Raw genomic sequence first — 24077 nt, 5'->3', positions numbered from 1 at the left:
ATATTAATGACATTATCCTAAACTGGAAGCATTACACACAAAAAAATTACAATATCAAAAGACACCAAGTTAAATGTTTTACTCTATGCATGTAATGTCTTTATACATCAAGAAAAGAAGTCGAATTACAAACCTGCACTGAACCACCTAAGTTACCTTTGTAAACAACACGATGTTGAGAGTTATAATACCAAGGTTAAAGTGATGTCTTTGTGGGACAAAGATGGGGTTCGATTAAAAATTATTGTGTATAATGTCATTTTAGAATAAATCCCGTCCTTCACTTAGTTTGGCTGTCTAATTGGTCTCGACAGTAATATAGATCAAGTTGTACAACCGGCTAGATCCGGAAATATATGTGGCACTAATCATAATGTATTTAAAAATAATACCAGACAAGAAACGAGAGTAAAACTTCATGAAAGTATGGCTCCCCCAGCACTTCTTCTTGTCTTCAAGGCAGTGAACCTACAAAAAGAATTTTAGGTTAAATACAGATTTTTAAGAAGAACAAAAGACTACTCACAGAAAGATTTCAAAAAACAACGAAACACCGGAACAGGAACTAAAAGTAGAAGTTGTTGAATGCAGAATAACCAAACCAGCGGAAAATGCTCCTTTCGGAGCACAAAAATTGTTAATATGTTTCTGTTCTTTTAAAATTCTCTGACTACCTTTGTTAACAGCTTTAAAAAATTTCTAAAATTTTGGCATGTGAACATATCAGCGCATTTTTAACAGGCTACTCACCTCGAATTTCAACAAGCTTTCCTAACTGTAAGACACTCACACGCACTAATCCTTCGATGAAGTCGCTCTAACCCATCCACTCCCGGTTGTCCTTTCTCACTTATTCAGTTCAACTGATTGTCGTTACGAGTATGTTATTGTCTCTCTCTATCACTGTCTCCTGTGTCACGGGCACAGTACCCTTCGTTATTCTCTACTCTCACCGTCACTTTCTCCCTCTGACTTTCTCCTACTGCTAATCTCACTCCTTCTTTCTTGCTGCTGCTGACTCTTCACACTGTCACTATCTCTCTCTTTCTTGTTGTGATTCTCATACACCCGGTCTCTCATTATCAGTGGCTCTCTCCCACTTCCACTTTCTCTCTTTATTCCTCCTATCCTGGCGCTATATGCTTCACTCTTCTCCTATCACTGCTCTGTCACTGTAAGTTATGTTCAGCTACCATGGTGATCCTCTATTTCTCTCATACTGCCAGTGTCGCCTTCGCTATTTCTGTAATACAACCAGTGTCTGCTACCTTAAACTGTTTATTACTTTTCCATCTCCTTGTCTTTGCCACTGTCTTCTTCTCTCTCAGCATTAAAAAAGCGCTAATATGTGAGCATGCCAAAATTTTTGAGAAAATTTTAAACGTGCTGTGGAAGGTGGAATTAGACAGCTGGTACCTGACTTCAGTCAGTGTTTTTTAAATAAATAGCAAATTATCTACATTTTTGTGCATGGATAGAAGCATTCTTCCATTGGCTTCCTTCCTTTCTCTGCTACAGCACGGCAGTAACTCATATGAAAAGAACTGTATTGGACAGGAAAAATAGGGTAGCCCAGACTTTACGTGCAAAAATGTTTTGAGTATGGATGGATTTCCCAGATGATAGCGGAGACACTGTGCAGCGTATTTCTCCATGTTACGTCACTACATTTTCGACTCATATCGGATTTTACGTGCGTACTTTATATGTAATAGAAGGGCAATTTTGAATCACTATATCTCGCAAAAGATATGAAGAAAATTTTTAGGCTTTTTCGGCGGCGGGATCTTAGGAATACATCGTAAAAATTACAACATATGCTGTGCTTCAAGCGTCTCGGAATTTGCCGCTATGTTTTCGTTCCTAAAAAAAATTCGGGGGCGTTTCTCAATAATGGATAAAGATTTTTGAAAACGAGGAGATGGTTCTTCTCGATAAATGCATAGAGAATATACATTTAAATTTTCTTGCTGTTATTTGTTATTTAAATTTTGCCTCATACTGAATTTTACGTGTAGATGTAGGTCATATTTGAACCACTTTATCCTGAAAACGGATAAAAATATCAAAGAAATTTTCAAGGCTGATCGAGAAGGGGATCTTAGGATTATATCGAAAAAGCTTCAGCGTTCGCTGTGTATAACCGTCTTGGAATCCACGGCTGGGTTTTGGTCCTCTGGTGCCGGCGAAAACATAGTAAAAATACCCTTTAGCTTGGTGTTTTCCAAGATAGTACTTGTGAACTAATGGTGCCTCCATAAGTCTCATCAAATGCAATTTGCACCAATTGCCTGAACAGGAGGAAGTGTGTAATATTCATACCCCAGGGTCCTTCTGTTGAGTGCACAAATGATCTCTAGCTCATGAGCTATACAAAACATTTCACTAACAGAACCCGAGTTATGAGTAAGGGCGAATCCTGTTTCTATGCGCGACGTGTAGGAACATATTGGCAAGCATGATGTCGCATGCACACCGATATGACCACACCTAGTACGAGTAAGTACAAAGAATGGACTGTAAATAACTTTCCAAACCAGCCTTAGCATGTTGGAAGACTTAAGAAGACATGGACAGGCAATTCAGAGAACTGAACCGGCCTAATTCCTAATTATGAAGCGTAGATGGAGAAGATGTTGATGATTAATAAGAAGGAGCATCCAAAGAAGATATTATGGCAATCTTTATGCGGTTGTGCATCTAGTAAGCCTTCCAAATGGTTCAAATGGCTCTGAGCACTATGGGACTTAACTTCTGAGGTCATCAGTCCCCTAGACCTTAGAACTACTTAAACCTAACCAACCTGAGGACATTACACACATCCATGCCCGAGGCAGGATTCGAACCTGCGACTGTAGCGGTCGCGCGATTCCAGACTGTAGCGTCTAGAACCGCTCGGCCACTCCAGCCGGCCAAGCCTTCCAGAATAGTCTTTCAAGGAATAGTATTTATACACTGAATAGAGGTAGGATAAAGTATATTAAAGTGGACCACTATTTGTGATATAAGTTTCTGGTCGGAAAAGTTTTCGCTGTTTACCTTAGTGCAATTTTCCCAAATCTGTTTACAATCGGCTATATTTTCGTCAAACATGCGTGTAACTCGCCCTTCAGTTTCTAACCCAACAGCAACCAGGCTGCGACCACGAGCTCGCCGGCCTTCTGCTAAGCGCCAGGACAAATTCGCGTGCTCGGGCTGCGGCGGTATCCTGCTTTAGCTAACAAGAGCGGCTTAGCCAGACGGTGAGAAATACAGCGGCTGCAGCGGTAAGCCTCCGGATGGCGCCTGACGCTCCTGACCTCGCGGCGCTACGCTGCCGCCATTCCTCCTGCGTCTTCGCGTCCTCCCAAGCTCCATCCATCTGCCTCCAAGAAAGTAGGGTGAATGCCGTAGAAGGATATGAGATAGAATTCCTTTTATTTCCCTAAATTTTCGTATCTTACACAGTTAAGAAAATAGACAGTCGCCACCAACGGCGCGAGAAGTATGACCGACTTTCGTGGATAAGTAGTTAGGCTGTTGTCACATACGTCACACTGCGAAATAAACTTTTCAACTGTGTGTGAATTCCTAAGGGACCAAACTGCTGAGGTCATCGGTACCTAGTCTTACACACTAATTAAACTAACTTATCCTAAGAACAACACATACACCCATGCCCGAGATAGGACTGTAACCTCCGGCGGGATGGGCTGCGCAATCCGCAACCTAGCGCCCTAAACCACGCGGCCACTCCGCTCGGCGAGAAATAAACAGACAAGTTCCATTTAGGAAAAGATGCAGGTGTTACAAATAAAACAAGAATTAGTTGTCTTCTACATTGGCTACTTACGTTTCCACAAAAATGGTATATTATCTCGGAGTTCTAACGCTTAATGAGAGACTGTAGTCTCTTGACATAAATAGTAGGCATACAGGTTAATTTTCCTTGAAATCTCAAACACCACAAGAGTCCCGAACGTGCTCAGTGTTCCACGAAATTCTGTAAGAACGCTTCATACCCCGAATTTCACTCAGTAAAACCTTTTGTGAAAATATTCGTTCATTTGTGACAAACACGTAAAATCAAAGTTCTATTCCAGATTTCTTGTATCGTTCAAAGTGCAACAGCTAGACGGCTAATTCACCGCATCTACCTTAGAATCGATCTGTACCGACTACAAAGGGCTGCCTATACCGAGAGCGACAACTGGTCTCACACATCGAATCTTACATAGAACCACCCGCGACCGACCATACGGAATGTTCATATCGAACTGGGTGCCTCCACTTACATAGCTTATGCATCACACGTGTTTGTTACCATAATGTATTTCGTTATTTTTGACGTTCCATATATATACAGGGTGTTCCATTTATAGTGACCGGAGCAAATATCTCACGAAATAACTTCAAACGAAAAAACTACAAAGGACAAAACTCGTCTAGCTCGAAGGGGGAAACCAGATCGCGCTTTGGTCGGCCCACTAGATGGCGCTGTCATATGTCAAACGGATATCAACTGCGTTTTTTTAAATAGGAACCCTCATTTTTTACTACATACCCGTGTAGTACGTAAAGAAATATAAATGTTTTACTGGACACTTTTTTCACTTTCTGATAGATGGCACTGTAATAGTCACAAACGTATAAGTACGTAGTATCACGTAACATTCCGCCAGTGCGGACGGTATTTGCTTCGTGATACATTACCCGTGTTAAAACGGAACGTTTATCAATTGCGGAAAAGGTCGATATCGTGTTGATGTACTGCTACTGAGATCAAATTGCCCGATGGGCGTGTGCTATGTATGCTGCTCCGTATCCTGGACGACACCATCCAAGTGTCCGGACCCTTGGCCGAATAGTTACGTTACTTAAGGAGACCGGAAGTGTTCAGCCACATGTGAAACGTCAACCACGACCTGCAACAAATGATGATACCCAAGTAGGAGTTTTAGCTGCTGTCGCGGCTAATCCGCACATCAGTAGCAGACAAATTGCTCGAGAGATCGGGAATCTCAAAAACATCGGTCTTGAGAATGCTGCATCAACACCGATTGCACGCGTAACATGTTTCTATGCACCAGGAAATGCATGGTGACGACTTTGAACGTCGTGTAGGGTTCTGCCACTGGACACAAGAGAAATTACGGGACGATGACAGATTTTTTTGCAGGCGTTCTATTTAACGACGAAGCGTCATTCATCAACAGCGGCAACGTAAACCGGCATAATATGCATTATTGGGCAATGGAAAACCCACGATGGCTGCGACAAGTGGAACATCAGCGACCTTGGTGGGTTAATGTATGGTGCGGCATTATGGGACGAAGGATAATTGGCGTCCATTTCGTCGATGGCAATCTAAATGGTGCAGTGTATGCTGATTTCCTACGTAATGTTCTACCGATGTTACTACAAGATGTTTCACTACATGACAGAATGGCGATGTACTTCCAACATGATGGAAGTCCGGCACATAGCTCGCGTGCGGTTGAAGCAGTATTGAAAGCATATTTCATGACAGGTGGATTGGTCGTCGAAGCATGGCCCGCAGGTTCACCGGATCTGACGTCCCCGGATTTATTTCTCGGTGGAAAGTTGAAGGATGTTTGCCATCGTGATCCACCGACAACGCTTGACAACATGCGTCAGCGCATTGTCAATGCATGTGCGAACATTACGGAAGGCGAACTACTCGCTGTTGAGAGGAATGTCGTTACAGAATATAAATTCACAAACGTACATGTATCACAATGGAACAACCGAAATAAAATGTTCAAACGTACCTACGTTCTGTATTTTAATTTAAAAAACCTACCTGTTACCAACTGTTCGTCTAAAATTGTGAGCCATATGTTTGTGACTATTGCAGCGCCATCTATCACAAAGCGAAAAAAGTGGTCGAACTGAAACATTCATATTTCTTTACGTACTACAGGAATATGTACTAAAAAATTTAAAAAAACGCTGTTGATATCCGTTCCACCTATGGCAGCGCCATCTAGCGGGCCAACCATAGCGCCATCTGGTTTCCCCCTTCAAGCCAGACAAGTTTCGTTCTTTGTAGTTTTTTCGTTTGACGCTTATTTCGTGAGATATTTGGCCATATCACGATCAAAAAATGGTTCAAATGGCACTGAGCACTATGGGACTTAACTTCTGAGGTCATCAGTCCCCTAGAACTTTGAACAACTTAAACCTAACTAACCTAAGGACATCACACACATCCATGCCCAAGGCAGGATTGGAATCTGTGACCGTAGCGGTCGCACGGTTCCTGACTGTAGCGCCTAGAACCGCTCGGCGACTCCGGCCGGTATCACGATCAATGGACCACCCTATATATATATATATGATTGTGTATATCTAACGTAAAAAATAGATATACATACATAAAATCAGTATTACATCCAATACAATTGCGCAAAATTCCTATCCAGTCAAAAAAAAAACCACACGTCGAACGAATTATCCGAACGCGACGTGAAAATCGGTAAACGTGATGTGCATTTACAGACATACAGATGATTACAACTTCAGAAAAAAAATTATTATTTTGAATTATTTATTCAAGAGAAAGAGCTTCACAAATGAGCAAGCCATTGACACGTTGGTCAACCATTTTCCTTTATCCAAGCAATTATTCGCCTTAGCCTTGACTGATGGAGTGGTTGCATGAGGGATATGGTGCCTCTTCCGATCCAAATGGTACGGTATATCATCAAAATCCCGAACTGGGTGGAAGGCCTAGCCCATAATGTTCCAGATGTTCTCAGTTCGGGAGACCCGGCGACCTTGGTCAAGGTAGGGTTCGGGAAGCACAAAGACAAGCAGTAGAAAGAAACTCTCGCCGTGTGCGTGAGGGCATTGTCTTCTGAAATGTAAGCCTGGGGTAGCTTGCCATGAAGGGCAACAAAACGGGCGGAGAACATCGTGGACTTAACGCTACGCTGTAAAACTGCCGCAATGACAATCGAAGGGTTCCCGACTTTCCGTCCTGGTTGTATGGCGGGCAACAGTCAGGTTCGTATCCCACCACCGTGTGGGGCATCTCCAGACAAGTCTTCACCGTGGGATCTCGGTATCTTGAGTGATAAGTCCCACTTCTAACAGATCCCGATGACCAGCGAAGATGTGTCTGGAGACGACCTGGCCAGTGGTGGAATGCCAACCTAATTGTCACCCAACATCTAGGAATGACGATCTGGGGCGCTGTCCTACGCCCCGCTTCGTTGCCCTTCATGACAAGTTATCATGGATTTACATATCAGCAAGGCAAAGCCCGCCTGAACACGACGACAGTTCCTACTGCTTGTCTTCGTGCTTTGAAAACACTTCCTTGGCCAGCAAGGACGCCGAATCTTTCCTAATTGGGAACGTTTGGATTATTATTGGCAGAACCATCCAACAATTTCGGGATTTGGACGATCTAGACACGATATCCCTCAGAAAGACAGTCAACAAATCTGTCAATGAATGCTAGACGAAGAAACTGCTTGCATAAGCGCCAGAGGTGGATCAACGCGTTATTCCGTTGTTCAGTGTTTGGTGACCTTTCTTTGAATAAATTATCAAATTTTTCTGAATCTGTATTCATTGTTCGTCTATAAATTTACATCACGTTCACCTATTTCTATCCGATTCGGCTAGTCTCTTCGTAGTGCTTCGTTTTTTCTCTTGGAGTGTGTAATTGCGCTAAATGTGTATCCAGTTGATATACTTCAAGATAATCTTAAAATATTTATTTATTTATTTATCCATTCATTTCATTTGGTAAGGTTAGAGCTTCAGTCACTCTTTTACATCCAACCGTATATAAAGTGGTACCAGAATGTTTGGTGAGGTCAGGTACCCCTCTATGGATAGAGACGGCGTTGAGGATCGATTAACAGGGAGGCGATATATGGAGGCATAAAAACAGAGCTGACATAAATGAAGTTGCTCCGAGTGAAAGGTGGCACAGTCGTATTGATGCAGGGTGGTCATCAGGGCATACAAGATGCAGGTTGGTTTCGTTGGGGAAAATATGCTTAGCTCTACGAGGTACCTCACCTAAGGCCGGCCGAAGTGGCCGAGCGATTCTAGGCGCTACAGTCTGGAACCGAGCGACCGCTACATCTACATCTACATCTATACTCCGCGAGCCACCTTACGGTGTGTGGCGGAGGGTACTTATTGTACCACTATCTGATCCCCCCTTCCCTGTTCCATTCACGAATTGTGCGTGGGAAGAACGACTGCTTGTAAGTCTCCGTATTTGCTCTAATTTCTCGGATCTTTTCGTTGTGATCATTACGCGAGATATATGTGGGCGGTAGTAATATGTTGCCCATCTCTTCCCGGAATGTGCTCTCTCGTAATTTCGATAATAAACCTCTCCGTATTGCGTAACGCCTTTCTTGAAGTGTCCGCCATTGGAGCTTGTTCAGCATCTCCGTAACGCTCTCGCGCTGACTAAATGTCCCCATGACGAATCGCGCTGCTTTTCGCTGGATCATGTCTATCTCTTCTATTAATCCAACCTGGTAAGGGTCCCATACTGATGAGCAATACTCAAGAATCGGACGAACAAGCGTTTTGTAAGCTACTTATTTCGTCGATGAGTCACATTTTCTTAGAATTCTTCCTATGAATCTCAACCTGGCGCCTGCTTTTCCCACTATTTGTTTTATGTGATCATTCCACTTCAGATCGCTCCGGATAGTAACTCCTAAGTATTTTACGGTCGTTACCGCTTCCAATGATTTACCACCTATGGCATAATCGTACTGGAATGGATTTCTGCCCCTATGTATGCGCATTATATTACATTTATCTACGTTTAGGGAAAGCTGCCAGCTGTCGCACCATTCATTAATCCTCTGCAGGTCTTCCTGGAGTACGTACGAGTCTTCTGATGTTGCTACTTTCTTGTAGACAACCGTGTCATCTGCAAATAGCCTCACGGAGCTACCGATGTTGTCAACTAAGTCATTTATGTATATTGTAAACAATAAAGGTCCTATCACGCTTCCTTGCGGTACTCCCGAAATTACCTCTACATCTGCAGATTTTGAACCGTTAAGAATGACATGTTGTGTTCTTTCTTCTAGGAAATCCTGAATCCAATCACAAACCTGGTCCGATATTCCGTAAGCTCGTATTTTTTTCACTAAACGTAAGTGCGGAACCGTATCAAATGCCTTCCTGAAGTCCAGGAATACGGCATCAATCTGCTCGCCAGTGTCTACGGCACTGTGAATTTCTTGGACAAATAGGGCGAGCTGAGTTTCACATGATCTCTGTTTGCGGAATCCATGTTGGTTATGATGAAGGAGATTTGTATTATCTAAGAACGTCATAATACGAGAACATAAAACATGTTCCATTATTCTACAACAGATTGACGTAAGCGAAATAGGCCTATAATTATTCGCATCTGATTTATGCCCCTTCTTGAAAATGGGAACGACCTGCGCTTTCTTCCAGTCGCTAGGTACTTTACGTTCTTTCAGAGATCTACGATAAATTGCTGATAGAAAGGGGGCAAGTTCTTTAGCATAATCACTGTAGAATCTTACGGGTATCTCGTCTGGTCCGGATGCTTTTCCGCTACTAAGTGATAGCAGTTGTTTTTCAATTCCGATATCGTTTATTTCAATATTTTCCATTTTGGCGTCCGTGCGACGGCTGAAGTCAGGGACCGTGTTACGATTTTCCGCAGTGAAACAGTTTCGGAACACTGAATTCAGTATTTCTGCCTTTCTTCGGTCGTCCTCTGTTTCGGTGCCATCGTGGTCAACGAGTGACTGAATAGGGGATTTAGATCCGCTTACCGATTTTACATATGACCAAAACTTTTTAGGGTTCTTGTTTAGATTGTTTGCCAATGTTTTATGTTCGAATTCGTTGAATGCTTCTCTCATTGCTCTCTTTACGCTCTTTTTCGCTTCGTTCAGCTTTTCCTTATCAGCTATGATTCGACTACTCTTAAACCTATGATGAAGCTTTCTTTGTTTCCGTAGTACCTTTCGTACATGATTGTTATACCACGGTGGATCTTTCCCCTCGCTTTGGACCTTAGTCGGTACGAACTTATCTAAGGCGTACTGGACGATGTTTCTGAATTTTTTCCATTTTTGTTCCACATCCTCTTCCTCAGAAATGAACGTTTGATGGTGGTCACTCAGATATTCTGCGATTTGTGCCCTATCACTCTTGTTAAGCAAATATATTTTCCTTCCTTTCTTGGCATTTCTTATTACACTTGTAGTCATTGATGCAACCACTGACTTATGATCACTGATACCCTCTTCTACATTCACGGAGTCGAAAAGTTCCGGTCTATTTGTTGCTATGAGGTCTAAAACGTTAGCTTCACGAGTTGGTTCTCTAACTATCTGCTCGAAGTAATTCTCGGACAAGGCAGTCAGGATAATGTCACAAGAGTCTCTGTCCCTGGCTCCAGTTCTGATTGTGTGACTATCCCATTCTATACCTGGTAGATTGAAGTCTCCCCCTATTACAATAGTATGATCACGAAACTTCTTCACGACGTTCTGCAGGTTCTCTCTGAGGCGCTCAACTACTACGGTTGCTGATGCAGGTGGTCTATAGAAGCATCCGACTATCATATCTGACCCACCTTTGATACTTAACTTAACCCAGATTATTTCACATTCGCATTCGCTAATAACTTCACTGGATATTATTGAATTCTTTACTGCTATAAATACTCCTCCACCATTGGCGTTTATCCTATCCTTGCGGTAGATATTCCATTCTGTGTCTAGGATTTCGTTACTGTTCACTTCCGGTTTTAACCAACTTTCCGTTCCTAATACTATATGCGCACTATTTCCTTCAATAAGAGATACTAATTCAGGAACCTTGCCCTGGATACTCCTGCAGTTTACCAATATTACGTTGACTTTTCCTGTTTTTGGTCTCTGAGGACGGACGTTCTTTATCAACGATGATGATGTCCTCTCTGGTAAGCCGTCAGGTATTTTATCGTTTCGCCCAAGGGGGGGTCCCTCTAACCTAAAAAACCCCCGTGTGCACGCCACACGTACTCTGCTACCCTAGTAGCTGCTTCCGGTGTGTAGTGCACGCCTGACCTGTCTAGGGGGGCCCTACAGTTCTCCACCCAATAACGGAGGTCGATGAATTTGCAACCATTATAGTCGCAGAGTCGTCTGAGCCTCTGGTTTAGACCCTCCACACGGCTCCAAACCAGAGGACCGCGATCGACTCTGGGCACTATGCTGCAGATATTAAGCTCAGCTTGCACTCCGCGTGCGATGCTGGTTGTCTTCACCAAATCAGCCAGCCGCCGGAAGGAACCAAGGATGGCCTCAGAACCCAAGCGGCAGGCGTCATTCGTTCCGACATGTGCTACTATCTGCAGCCGGTCACACCCAGTGCGTTCAATAGCTGCCGGAAGGGCCTCCTCCACATTACGGACGAGACCCCCCGGCAAGCACACCGAGTGCACACTGGCATTCTTCCCCGACCTACCCGCTATTTTCCTGAGGGGCTCCATAACCCGCCTAACGTTGGAGCTCCCTATAACTAATAGGCCCGCCCTCTGTGACTGTCGGGACCTTGCCGGAGAATCGGCCACTGGCCCAACAGGCGAGGCATCCTGTGGTGGCTCGGAAACGATGTCATCACCACTAGGAAGTACCCCGTACCTGTTGGAAAGGGGTAAGGCAGCTGCCACGCGGCCAGATCCCACCTTCGCCTTTCGGCCAGGCACGCGCGAGCCCACCACTGTCCGCCATTCACCCTGGAGTGATGGCTGACCGGTAAGATGCTCACTGCCGGAAGACGCAGCGACATCAGGGGTTCCATGCGATTCCAAGGCCACCGAAGTAGGCATAGGTCTCACCACAGTTGCCCCAACGCCACTACGAGCCGACGCCTGCGCCTCGAGCTCGATGAGCCTAACAGACAAAGCCTCCACCTGCCCCCGAAGAGTGGCCAATTCTCCTTGCGTCCGCTCACAACAACCACAGTCCCTACACATGACTATGTTTACCCTACAAGCGAACGGTGTACTCGCCTTATTAGCAGCAGGAAATCGAAGTGCTCTCTCACTGACGGTCTAACCGACACTGAGCTGTTCTAACCAAACAAACAAAAGCCTGTACGATACGAGGGTCGATAGCAACGGCGATACTGTACACTACACTGTTATTAAAATAAAAGGTTGTGTCTAGTAGGCACTCAAACACGCAAGAAATTACAAAAATAAAATAGTAACTACCCAGATAACTGAAATAAGTTGTACCTGTTTGAAGCTCGTAAAAATGTGTAACAAGCGAACGGTGTACTCGCCTTATTAGCAGCAGGAAATCGAAGTGCTCTCTCACTGACGGTCTAACCGACACTGAGCTGTTCTAACCAAACAAACAAAAGCCTGTTCGAGTCCTGCCTCGGGCATGGATGTGTGTGATGTCCTTAGGTTAGTTAGGTTTAAATAGTTCTAAGTTCTAGGGGACTGATGACCTCAGAAGTTAAGTCCCATAGTGCTCAGAGCCATATGAACCATACCTCACCTATCGACCAGCACCCAGCGTCGCTCTCTCGAGCGGGCAGCATTTGAAGCGAGGATACGTTGTCAACAATCGACTGAGTAGAGCAGCGTCAGGGCACCAGACTGCTGAACAGTACACCACTATGGGAGAGTGTATAGTCGGTCACATTGGTCTCCTTGCCAGCTGCATGACTCACAAGGGGAGGCCAGGACGTTTGGAATGCAGATTTACTGCAAACTTCGTACACTCGTAGTACTCCATGAGGGCAACAAAATGTGTAAGCAGTAGCGGGTACTTCTCAAGCGTTATTGAGAAAATCGCAAGATAATTTCAGTCATCAAATATGCACCTGAGCGTGGCCGTTATTATGACTAAGCGGTGGCAGCTGAGTGGTTAGAGTCCAAACCCCGTAATCGTAGGTCGCTGGATCGAGCCCCGTTCTTCACTTTTTTTTCCAACTCATACATATTCTTTACTGTTTATATTACAATTGATATTACGGGAAAAATACGCGTAATCAGATGAACTTTTATTAAATTTACAATGTTATTTGGAAGTCTACAAAGTTTTATCATCACAAATCATATAATATTCATAACTATCGACTAGTAAATGACCAACGAGGGGAGGGCCAGGCTTGAACCGGGTTAGATTGGGGATCTTTCGACGGTTAACTCGCATAGCGGTGAGACCCTGCTTATGTAGCAGGAAGAAATAACGTACGTGCGAATTGTTGGTGAAGTATAAAACCTTACATCGTGACTAGAGAAATGGAAGTGACGCCCGGTTCGTCAAGAACTGCGGACAAGGAATGTCATGAACATTCAATCCATAGTGCAGTTGCGAAACGTCGTTTGAGAGATGCGTTCGTATAATGTGAGAGTCTTCTTCAAGAAGAGGACGTCATTGATACAGAAGCATCAGCAACGATTTCTGCCGATGCAATGGTGATTGGAGAACTGTATCGGGCTACCATGGAAATGTTAGGACAAAAAATACTCATCATTGACGAGGACATTATTCATTTTGATGAAGTAGTCAAAGAAGATCAATTCCGTGAAGTCGAATAAAATTCGTCCGACGCTGAAGATTATTAGCCAGCAGAAAAGGCATCAAAAAGCGATTATGTTCCGTTCGAGACCAAAATAAATGTTTTTAAACTGGCGAAAGAACACCCCAAATGGAGTCTTCGAACTCTGCAGATAAAAGAGTCTAGAAGTTTGACAAGAAAAGACGAATTGAAGACATGGGAAGAAAACATAAAATCTGGATGATCAACGATCGATAAATATTCGGTAATTAATTCGTGGACCTATAACCGTTTCGTAGAGTCCCGCCAGAATTATCAGCAAGTAAATGTTCATTTTTATCACTCTACATCTAATTTTCTATTTCATAAAGTCTTCAAAATTGTTCTTATTTAATCGAAAGAGAACGAGAAATTGCTTCTCGTGAAGACGCTATTAAAATACACACGATACTGAATGACCAATTATCAGCGCCGATATCTAAGGAAATGCTGTGTTATTCATGGTTTGCTTCCAAATTATCGGATGAAAGAGAGGCTTTTAAAAATGTTAGCGAGGTTTGTTTTTCCATGGAAAACCTCAAAAGACCTTGCATATGTGGCAACACAACATTTATTCAATGCAGCTGGTGCTGCTTAACTTAATGTTTTCCATGTTTATACGAAAAATACCATCCTGCAACTTATACTCGTAATGTTCAAAGCGACAATTAGTTGTACATCTTTCGAAAGCTGTCTGTGGCAGTCAAAATTTGCAGGTAACAAGTACTTTCGGGCTCCTTCCAGGTATAAGGGATTCCTCAAATCACAGACAAGCAAACATTTTCAGTATCACTTTATGCGTTTATATGGTTTATATGGTGCTGAGACCTGGACACTGAGGAAGGAAGATGAAAGAAGATTGGAGGCACTACAGATGTGGTTATGGAGAAGACTGGAAAAACTGAAATGGGAAGACCGAGTAAGGAATGAAGTTATATTATGAAGGGTTGGATAAGAAAGAAACATGCTGAAAGTCATCATTAAGAGAAAACAGAACTGGATTGGACATTGTTTAAGGAGGGACTGTTTATTGAAGGAAGGAATAGAAGGAATGGTGGACGGAAAAAGGGGAAGAGGAAGAAGAAGATATCCAGTGCTGGACAATATCAAAGGAGACAAATTTCAGAAATGAAAATCTATGGACAGACAAAAGTGGAAGAGGCTTAACCCATGACAAGACCTGCCGTAAGGCAGAATACCATACTACTACTGCTTATGCGTTTGGTCGTTTACTAGTCGGTAGTTAGGAAAATTATATTATTTGTGATAATAAAACTTTGTAGACTGCCAAATAACATTGTAAATTTAATAAAAAATAATCTGATTACACGAAATTTTCCTGTTATATGAATTGTAATATAAATAGTAAAGAACATGACTGTTTTGAAAAAAAAGTAACGAACGGCACTCGATCCAGTGACCTACGATTACGGGGTTTGGACACTAACCACTCGTCTACCGCCGCTTCGTGATAATAACGGCCACGCTCAGGTACACATTTGATGACTGAAATTATCTTGCGATTTTCTCAATAACGCTTGAGAAGTACGCGCTACTGCTTACACATTTTGTTGTCCTCATTGAGTACTGCGAGTGTACGAAATTTGCAGTAAATCTGCATTCCAAACGTCGTGGGCTCACCTTGTCAGTGCGCAAACTATCCGGGCACGTGGAGTTGAACCAATGACCCAACATAGCATTTAGGGGTTTCTTGCAGTAGTAAAGTGCCTGTTCAAGGCTAGCGGCAACTTGGTGGCTAGTCAGTCCCAGATGCGCACCATGGACTCCCAGGTAGACACCCTCAAGTCGGGAGAATTCGTCTCCCAGTGGCATTACGCTTAGTTGCAACGAGTAGCTCCGCAGCTACTGCAGGCAGCCTTTAGTGGTAGCTACGATGACCCATTTCACGTCGATGACGTCTTGCCTTTCACAGATGGATGCAGTCAGTAACGGTATATACGGCAGCTTGGTCCACCACGGTTTTTCCAAGCCTAAACCCCACCCCCTTCCTTTTACTTGTTGAGGTATGACTGTATATACAATCATGCCATTCAATTCTTATTGACTGTTTGGTGTACCATGACTGCATATATTTATCCTACGCCATTAAGAACCATCCTTTATTTGTAGAATTTGTTCATTAGTAAGTTTCTGTAATTACTCTGCATGTACCACCCTAGCACAGTGGCTTTGCACGCCTCTGTTCTGGATCCCAATTTCATTAAAGTCTCAGCCTACTTGTTTTTCCCCATAAACTGGAACATCACTGCAGAGACTCTGCAACTGTATTGAAATAGCACCTCTGCATTGAGCATCGATCGAAACAGGTAAACCTTCCTGAAACCCAGGCTTTAGAGAGAAAACAATGTAGGCTGTGGTACGAATGAGAATTTGGATTAAGGAGAGAAGCAGCTAGGGCAGTCGTTGCAGTTGTGCAAGGGCACTGTCCTGGGGTGGCATAACGGCTAGCTCGTCTGCCTAATGAGCAGGTGATCCATATTCGAATCCCAGCCTTTTCACAACTTTTCATTTATCATTTCAGTTTTCATACATACACTTTCGTCAAAGACGGTTGAGACTTTAAAAAGTCTTTGAATCCATAAAATTCAATTTGATTAAAGCATCGACGCTGGGTTTTGGGCAGGTTTCCCCGCTTCACTTTATGATGAGGTACTATTCCAATAAAGCTGGAGTGCCTCTGTAATGCTGTTAGGGTTCAGAGGGAATACCAAGTGGACTGGGGTGTGAATGGGAATTCTAGGACGGAGGCATACCCGGGTAATCTGTGCAGTTGTGCAAAGCTACTGTGCCAGGGTGACGTGAAGATTAGGGCATCTCCCTAGTGAGCAGGAGTCTCAGGGTCGAATCCCGGCCTTGGTACAAGCTTTCATTCGAAGCTTCAGTCTGCATAAATACATCAGAGATATTTAAGGCTTGAGAAGGTCTTCGGAACCGTATAGATTAACTGAATTTTGCATATAGTCTGCAGTTTTGTGAAGCTATTTACTGATGGCATTGCTGAAGATGAGTGTTTTGTTGCAACTAAGAAGCTACAAATTTTTGAAGTCAATGTACTGACGACACTTAATAAAAATTGTAGCATTATATTATTATTTGATCTCTCAGATTTTTTCCGTGTTATTGATTAATACTGTACTTCTGGGCGTTCTGCGGAGTTGTCGTTTCCAGTTTATGCACAATGTTTCGACTACTGAGATTGTCGTCATCTTCAGGTCCTGTGAGTTTCGTAGCTTTAGCACAAGTTGCCTGGACGTGAAACATACTGTCAACTACTGTTAGGATCAAGCCGCTGTTTTTAGCCGAGATCGATGTCCGGCGGTCACTATGTCCTTTGAAGTTCTTCCGTTTTCAGAGCACGCACTGGTATTCAGTGAAACGCAAGTTCTCTCAGCTTTTTCCACCTCTGGTGTATGTGATAGACGACGAGATTTTAATAAATTGAGTACCATCCACCAGGCGTTATTTAAATTCCTTTTCGACGGAAAATATTACGAACAAACCGATGGCGTGACGATGGGTAGTCCGTTGCGAACCGGTGCATGAAACACTTTGAACCAAAGGTACTAGAATGTGTCAAGTTGAAAGCAACGTCTTCCTGTCGTTATATTGACGACACGTTTATGTTGTGGTAATATGGAGCGGACAATCTTCAACAGCACTTCGAACATTTAAACACTATCCATAGTAGAATAAAATTCACGATGGTACTTGAAAAAGAAAGCCGACTACCTATCCACGACGTATACGTTAGGAGAAGAAAAGACGGATTCCTGGGTCACAGTGTATACAGAAGATCTACACTCTCACCTCTATATGCAGGCCACGAGATATCAGTATCAGTTACAAATAAAGTCGGTGGAGAAGACGGTGGTCCACAGAGATCAGATACTTGGGTCAAGAACAGCCTCGCCGGTGATTTACAACACGTGTGAGTGGTGTTCCGAAATAATCGGTACTCACATCAAACTCAACCGGCGATTCAGTCAAAACCAAGAACGCCTGACAAAGAGGTTGAGACACAAGCCCAAGATCGCTTCCCTGCTGACCTCCAGAAATGTCTCAGTTTAGCCGGCGTGTCCGTAGATGGTAATATAAGGGGCGTGCAGTATAACTTGCCACGCTTTCCTACACCGAGTTCAGCGGTAATTAACCCAGTCAGTCCTTGAACTGACTTAGTGAGCTGCCGCGTAGTAATTCCTCCTACCTGTTACGTGAAGATGATCTTGTATTTTTATGTCCCCTTTCAGAGCCGTAGCAGCGCCATCGGATTCTGGAAGTGCAACACTATTGTCTGTCTTATGTAATGAAGCAAGAAGAAGTTTTTCTGTGCAAATAATTTTTACACTGGATGCCATTATGGTGCGTTTATTTGAGGAACACCATAAAATGATCTTGTTCACACTGATTGTAAGCTAATTATTAACGGTACGAGGGCATCACCTACCGCATGACAAGTTCGAAAGGCATCTTTTCAACGACTGCCGACCATGGGCATAGTCTAACTTGAGCGTACAATCGGTATTGTTTGTATAAGATTACACGTCTTCGGTTCCGCGAAAGTTATCCATTTATTTATTAATATCAACGTTTCCTGACATTATAAAATTACTGGAAGATAGTATTTATGACCTGTGGACTACTCCTAATGACTGAGTGGCGAAATATGTTGTTAACAAACATTTAATAACAAGAACTGTTTGATTCGCGTCGAATTGACGTACTTTTCCTACGTATCTCTTTGCTGACGTCACGAGCGACTTTTGCATCGGCACCTGATCCCACTGGCTCTGGAAGCGCCAGGTGGCCAGTTGCCTATGCTAGCCAGCGTGGGAACCTACGGCTCGCTGCTTACTCTGTACGTACTGCAGCACTGACATACAGTATTCACCTCAAGTATGTGAAACAGGAAAATTGGAAATAAAGTACAAGGCGTTCTTATCTGCTAGTAAGGGGTAGTTTACACATCCCTGTCAGTAATTTATATTCAAAACCAATTTTTTTCGTTCAGACAAAATCGGAATTTTCCAAACATTAGGAACATTGTATCTCAGGTCTTAGGAACAGCCTTTACACCATAGATAATTTTACTATATGCCAGTTACTTCTAATAATCTCTCTCCTCAAATACAGTTTTAGTAATTTGATGCCTCCAAAATGTAAAACCTAGTAGTTTATGAAATCTTATTACACTTGCCCCTACTGAAACAGTTTTCCTAGCTTCTGATTATTAATATTTCACTATGGACTACTGCGCTCTCCTACATTTTACCTATCAAAATTCTTTCAAAATATCACATTTATACATGTATCAGCAAACATATTATAGAAAACACGTCACGTATAATAACAAAGACAATCATTGGCCTTTGAAACATTTATCAAGCACGTAAAATTTGTTTAGCAAATATCATAATAGTACAATTTGCTTTACTTTAACAGAAATCTAGAAAAATTATTACAAACGTTTAGCTCACGTTTTCTAGTAGCTAATTGGTTTCCTGCAGGGATCCATTGCAGCCTAATATCCAGAATTTTCCTACATTCATAAGATTACAAAATACGCAACGCATTTCATAAAGCCAGATGTCAATTTTTCTTTTTTAAAATGCTATGGTGTTTCTGTGAGCACCATTGAAATTTATGGTGCACTTAAAACTCAAGGTCGTTCTTTGATAAATCACTGCACTGACACACTTATTTGGCGAGAAGCACTATGGTATATTTGGCCAGCAGAAATTGTTAGTCCTAGGCGACGTGTTTGCACTGCATCATGATTGTAGCCATAATTCGAGCATATGCTAACAGTGTATGCAGACTTGGTCATCAGTGCACTTCATCTGGGTAGGTGAAATCGTGTACCCATCATCAAGGCACCAAGTATGAATATATAAAACCAGGAAACATAATGCAGAACCAACATAGTAATAAATGACATTTCCCAAACACAGATATTTTATTCTGATTCTACTGGTTCTGTCCAAGTGACCAAAACTGGAAACTCAACTAAATACTACCTTCATGAATTAGTGAATTCTTTTCAAAGGGTTAATAAACAATTTTAAAGTTACTTGACAGTCTAATTTCATTGATTCTTGAAGTATTATCAAAAATGGTTCAAATGGCTCTGAGCACTATGGGACTTAACTGCTTTGGTCATCAGTCCCCTAGACTTAGAACTACTTAAACCTAACTAACCTAAGGACATCACACACATCCATGCCCGAGGCAGGATTCGAACCTGCTGCCGTAGCGGTCGCGCGGTTCCAGACTGTAGCGCCTTTAACCGCTTGGCCACCACGGCAGGCGAAGTATTATCCTCCATTAATTACTTTATTCTTTGTTTAATTGATTCTTTAATACTGGCTATAAACTCTTAGTATTAACTCATTTAGTTTTGCGTTGTTGGTTTATCTATATTTCTCAATGGATCGCTTTGCGTGCCAGTGTCGCCCTCGTGACGTGTCTCTGCTTTCGTCATGTAATCGCCAGGCTCACTATTTTAGCAGGCAACTGTGACCTGCTCATGTTATTAGCCAATCGCTGCCTGTGCGGGTACCACGCCATCTGGAGGTCAATTCAACCTCTGCCTTTTGTTTACAAACAAACTCGACATAAGTTATTTAAAAATACGTAGAACTACATTCTCTCTCAGCGGTTCAATGGAACTAGTGTACAATGAATTTCATGGTCGTGTCTGTCTTTCAAAATGTATTATCTTCAGTATCTTACTCGAGATATTTTATCTTATAACTGATGTTCAGGCCTGTCAGTGTTTGGAGGTTTCCCTTCGATTACCACGAAATCTCTTAACATCGACTACATTGTGTATGCCCATTACTACACGGGTCTCGGGATGTGCTACTCCTACTACAGTATGGTATGGCACTCTGCTAACCACACATGATCCTTCAAAAATTTTGTAAAAAATTCTTATTTCAGCATGTATTTTAGATTATTTTCTGTGAGCACTTGTCAGTACCAGATCGCCCAAGATATATTCGTTAAGTGTTATCTTGTTGCTACACCTCGACTTACAAGACTCTCCCTTTGCTGTTACGTTTCCAAAGATTACTTGTGTTCTTCTTCCAAACTCAAATCAGGTCCTTATGGGAATTTTGCTAACCGTTCGATCATAGTTTCAGGTCTTTTGGCTGTCAACAATTCATAGGGCGATATTTCTATTGTTGAATGTGGAATTTCATTAATTATCCCTGCAAACTCCTTGACATACGTTCCTCAAGTTACGGCAAAAAGATCTACATAGTCTTCCTAGCTCTCTCATAACCCTCTCCATGGGTTTAGAATACAGATGGCACCTTTTATATCAAGATTTTTTAAGGTATTCTTGCAAGGTTTTGATAAAAACTGGTATTCACTAAGTATTTGTTAAGTTCTGCATATTGCATGCCCATAATCTTACCCTAATTCGCTGTCCATTGCTTTTCTGGTACTTTTCATCATAGGGAATATCTTAAAACTTCCGGTACAATACCCATTGCCACCAAAATTTATTTAAAACCTTCTCTGGTGATTGGTAGAGGCCCGAACACATTGGCTTCAGTTTGCTCACCTATCTCATTCGGTATAATACAATACGTTTGTGCTTTAGTGCTGGTTGTAGTTGTTTTTGTTTTCTGACGCTTTTTACATCTTTCTAATATTTTCCCAGCACTCTAACATACTATTAAAAATACACGTTTCTTTCATTTTTCCCCACAATCATTTTGGGTTAAAAATGCTCATGTGTATATACCATACGTTGAGGTAAACATAACTTAAGATCATCTCACAATTACTTCTGTGGAGCAATACCACTTTTTCCTCCAAATACTGTTCCCTTAATTGGGGCTCCAGATTTTATTTACACTTTTGCTTTGCCATAGCTGAAATCGTACTTTTGGTTGTTCTTTTTTTATAGGGGTATTATATGTAGTCCAAAAGTTTGATGCAGCTTGACTTTAAATTCATAAGGTTGTCCCTTCATTAATACTGGTCTACCAGAAAATACTTTACATTTTAACAACACATTTTCCAGCTCTCTTTTCCCAACTGTATCAATAACATCAATATTCTTTACTTTATTCTTTATTTTTTATTTCATATACTGTCCCTGAACCAACCTCACTCTGATTCCCTTTTCTCTGTGAAATACATTCCTCTTTCTCTACTTCCCACTGAAAACACTCATGTATTACTTTTAGGTAGTACATACCTAGCATCTTCCCTTTGGGACTAAACATGTTACCAAATTTAATTTCTGAGTACCATTTTCTGTTATGGTCATACTATCCTCTCCTAAATCCATAACTGCTGCGTGGTCTACCAACAAATCTGTGCCTATTATCAATACAACACACCATAGCACAAACCACCACTAAACTTCCTTGAAGATTATCCTCTAGTAATAATTTATTCTTTATTTTCTGACTTTTTCCTCCTACGGCAGAACTTGCACCATTGGTGTGCTGCGATTGAAACGAGCACATGTACTTGAACAATATTGCCGTCTCTGGGGACCAATCAACTTTTCCTCAAAAATCGATAATTTCCTCTGCCTTTTGTTCCTTAATATTCTCAACAAGCAAGTGAAGAAATGTTTTAGCTCTGAGTTAGTGATGCACTGTTTACCCTTTTGATATTTAAACTACATTTAATGGTGCAGTAATATTTATATTTGATTAGTATGTAGTTTGTCATATACACTTACCTCTCGTATCTGGAGCTGCTCTCATACTAGCGTTTCGATCTTCTTTCGTTAATGTTAGAAATTATTCTGGTGCAAAAGCAACTATTCAGCAGTATTGTTTAAAACTCAACAATAGTTTCTCCCATTATTTTGAACTAAGTCTCACAGTGAAGATTAATAATATTTTATTCATATTAACTGCAGTTTACACTACTACTCATATACCCGGAATTATTTTTCTTTCCTTTTCCTTTAATGATCTTTCTTTTACTGCTTTCATGGATATTCAGCGATAGATCATGAAATTTTTCTTTAAGTATCTTACAGGGTAAACTATGAGTTCAGGAAAGTACGATTTTTTCAATAAGTAATGGGTTTTCTGTTTCATAAAGTGCGCAATACAGTTATTTCGCTGACATCCACGAGAATCAGTGTGCCACAAAAGAACTTATCAAGCTCTAAATAACAAAAATACGGTCGCCACAGCCACTTTGACCCTTCAGTTAACACTAGTACGCAAAACCTCAGCTTGTTCAAGCGTTGGACCCTTACTAATACCTCATCCCACGAAATTTTCAACACTTCATACATTCTCCACAGATTTTTTCCCTTTAAGTTGTTGACAACAATCTCCATAGCTTTTCTTATTGGTTACTTTACTATTCCAAACAATGTAATAAAATCAGGTGAGAATCTTTACACAATTTCGGGTCATATATGCTTTACTATGCCTTTATAGTTCTGTCACCATGATCAATCGTACAGGCCTTCACTATACAGGGTGGTCCACTGATCGTGACCTGGCCAAATATCTCACGAAATAAGCGTCAAACGAATAAACTACAAAGAACGAAACTTGTCTAGCTTGAAGGGGGAACCAGATGGCGCTCTGGTTGGCCCACTAGATGGCCTTTTTAAAAATAGTAACCCCCATTCATTATTACATATTCGTGTAGTACGTAAAGAAATATGAATGTTTTAGTTGGACCACTTTATCGCTTTGCGATAGATGGCGCTGTAATAGTCACAAACGTATAAGGATGTGATATCCCGTAACATTCCGCCAGTGTGGATGGTATTTGCTACGTGATACATTAACCGTGTTAAAATGGACCCTTTACCAATTGCGGAAAAGGTCGGAATCGTGTTGATGTATGGCTATTGTGATCAAAGTGCCCAGCGGGCGTGTGCTATGTATGCTGCTCGGTATCCTGGACGACTTCATCCAAGTGTCCGCACCGTTCACCGGATAGTTACGTTATTTAAGGAAACAGGAAGTTTTCAGCCACATGTGAAACGTCAACCCCGACCTGCAATAAATGATGATGCCCAAGTAGGTGTTTTAGCTGCTGTCGTGGCTAATCCGCACATCAGTAGCAGACATATTGCGCGAGAATCGGGAATATCAAAAACGTCGGGGTTAAGAATGCTTCATCAACATCGATTGCTGCCGCACCATGTTCCTATACGCCAGGAATTGCTTGGCGACGACTTTGAAAGTCGTGTAGGGTTCTGCCACTGGACACAGGACAAATTACCGGACGATGACAGATTTTTTACACGCGTTCTATTTAGCGACGAAGCGTCATTCACCAACGGGGGTAACGTAAACAGGCATAATATGCACTATTGGGTAACAGAAGATCCACGATGGATGCGACAAGTGGAACATCAGCGACCTTGGCGGGTTAATGTATGGTGCGGCGTTATGGGAGGAAGGATAATGGGACCCATCTTATCGATGGCAATCTAAATGGTGCAATGTATGCTGATTTTCTACGTAATGTTCTACCGA

This window comes from Schistocerca nitens, chromosome 1 (assembly GCF_023898315.1).
Source record: "Schistocerca nitens isolate TAMUIC-IGC-003100 chromosome 1, iqSchNite1.1, whole genome shotgun sequence".
NCBI classification, from domain to species: domain Eukaryota; kingdom Metazoa; phylum Arthropoda; class Insecta; order Orthoptera; family Acrididae; genus Schistocerca; species Schistocerca nitens.
Note: the sequence above shows the minus strand (reverse complement) of the source record.